The sequence below is a fragment of the Moschus berezovskii genome, chromosome 7 (genome assembly GCF_049115385.1).
Source record: "Moschus berezovskii isolate FMDL1 chromosome 7, NW_MosBer_1.0, whole genome shotgun sequence".
Lineage (NCBI taxonomy): Eukaryota > Metazoa > Chordata > Mammalia > Artiodactyla > Moschidae > Moschus > Moschus berezovskii.
In genome coordinates this window covers 77,710,425-77,712,977 of record NC_142466.1, presented here as the reverse complement: position 1 = coordinate 77,712,977, position 2,553 = coordinate 77,710,425, and positions in this window count along the sequence as shown.

Here is a 2,553-nt window from a genome sequence, read left to right as displayed (position 1 = left end):
GGACTAATGCTGAAGCAGAAACTCCAATACTTTGGCCACCTGATGCGAAGAGCTGACTCATTTGAAAAGACCCTGATGCTGGGAAAGATTGAGGGCAGGAGAAGGGGACGACAGAGGATGAGATGGTTGGATGGCATCACTGACTCGATGGACATGGGTTTGGGAGGACTCCGGGAGTTGGTGATGGACAGGGAGGCCTGGCGTGCTGCAGTTCATGGGGTCACAAAGAGTCAGACATGACTGAGTGACTGAACCGAACTGAATTGAACTGTGAGGTTGATAGGGGGAGAAGCCAGGCTTGCTAATATTCTGTTCAGGCACTGCTGTGTTATAGGAGACTTTCCCAATCTCTTTCTTTCCTCTTCCTTCCTTCCTGCTCTAGGCTGGATTAGGTGTCCCTCTTTATCCTTCTATAACCTTATTATGTGCCACATTGTTTCCTTTTATTTGTCATTTTGTTATTATTGGCTGCATACATCTTTGTTGCTGAGCGGGTGGGGGGGTTTCCTGTAGTTATGGGAAGTGGGGGCCACTCTTCGTTGCCGTTCATGAGCTTCTCACTGCGGTTAGGTGGCTTCTCTTGTTGCAGAGCACAGGCTCTAGGTGCATGGGCTTCAGTAGTTGCGGCTCCTGGACTTTAGAGTGTAGGCTAAGTAGTTGTGGCACATGGGTTTAGTTGCTTAGAGGCACTTAGGATCTTCCCAGACCAGGGATCAAACTCACGTCCCCTGCATTGGCAGGAGGATTCTTATCCACTGTACCACCAGGGAGGTCCCCCACATTGTTTTCTAAGTTTCTGTTTTTGTGCCTGTATCTCTGAGTAGCTGAAGTGCCCTCCTGTTAGGGACTGTGTTCTTAATTATGTTTGTTTCTAGCACAGTGCCTGGCACATCTGGAGGACTTTGTTGAATGAATAAATGAATGAATTTAATCAATCAAACTCTGAATAAAGAAACAATTTAATCAAAGCCTATCCTTTATAGCATAACAATATTTACCTGAATACAATGTATTAATACAATAGTTGAATCTTTTATCTATTTGAATAACTGTTTGTTTCTAGGCTGTTTGGGGCTGAAATACCTCTAAATTTAATTGCCTCCATGTTCAAACTGAGGAGTTTGAGCAAAGAACAGGTGTGGGAAATCCTTTTTCTTTCTTCAAAGCACCCAGACCACATAGGCTGTTGCTATCTACCTATTAACAGCCACGACTCTTTAGACTGACTCAGTGACCATTTGTGATTCTGTTCAATTTCACTGCAAAGAATTTATCCCTGTTTATTTTTTTAATATTTATTTACTTGGCAGCATTGGGTCTTAGCTGTGGCATGCAGGATCTTTTGTTGTGGCACCTGGGCTAGTTAGTTGAGGCTTAGTCGCATGCGGGATCTTAGTTCTTTGATCAGGGATGAAACCCATATCCCCTGCATTGGAAGGCAGATTCTTAACCACTGGATTACCAGGGAAGTCCAAATTTATCATTTTTTAATCTCACTGTCTTCTCTTCCACTCTTTCCCTCTAAATTGTTCTATATTTTCAATCCAGCATGAAAGTAACTTGGAAGCCATCATTTTGTCCTAACAAAGATCTGGAAAAGCAATAAATTAACAACTCTTAGATCCGTCAGAGAACTGAGGCAAACTTCTATCACAAAAACTGGAGAAACAGATAAGCTACAGAGAATCACACTTACTAGAGCAGACACTTGCAAGAGAAATTCTCCTTTGAAACCAGCATCAAAGTATCAAAAAACTATATGTGTGGATATGTCTAAAAATTAAAAACACCAAGAAGGCCAATCTTAGAAGGAATCCCTCTAAGTGAGGAGTTTTGCTTCCAGGAGCTCTACCAGGTTCTCACAGTGAAGATTAAAAAAAAAAAAAGAAAAAGATCCTGTTGCTTCCTACAGGGAGGAGGGGGACACTCAGTTCAGTTCAGCTCAGTTCAGTTGCTCAGTTGTGTCCGACTCTTTGTGACCCCATGAATCACAGCACGCCAGGCCTCCCTGTCCATCACCAGCTCCCGGAGTTCACTCAAACTCATGTCTATCGAGTCGGTGATGCCATCCAGCCATCTCATTCTCTGTCGTTGCCTTCTCCTCCTGTCCCCAATCCCTCCCAGACCCTAGCAATTTGAAATAGGGTTTAGGAGAAACATTTTTTTCCCCACCAGCACTGTGGTTTTATTTACCATTCAGGTACAGTAGGATCTGGGAGTGTTAGTCTCAGTTGTATCCGACACATTGCAACCCCTATGGTCTGTCGCCCTCCAGGCTCCTCTGTCCATGGGTTTCCCAGGCAAGAATACTGGATTAGTTTGCCTTGCCCTCCTGCAGAGGTTCTTCCTGACCTGGGGATCGAAACTGGGTTTCCCACGTTGCTGGCAGATATTTTACCATCAAAGCCACCAGGGAAGTAGCATCCAATAAGATGTTGGCAAAATCAGGATTTAAAAGTTTCAGCATCTTAACAGTATGAAAGAAGTCACTACATACTCTCCTCAAAAACGCTTTTCTGTGTCTTTTGATATGAGCAAACCATTTTCTTCTTT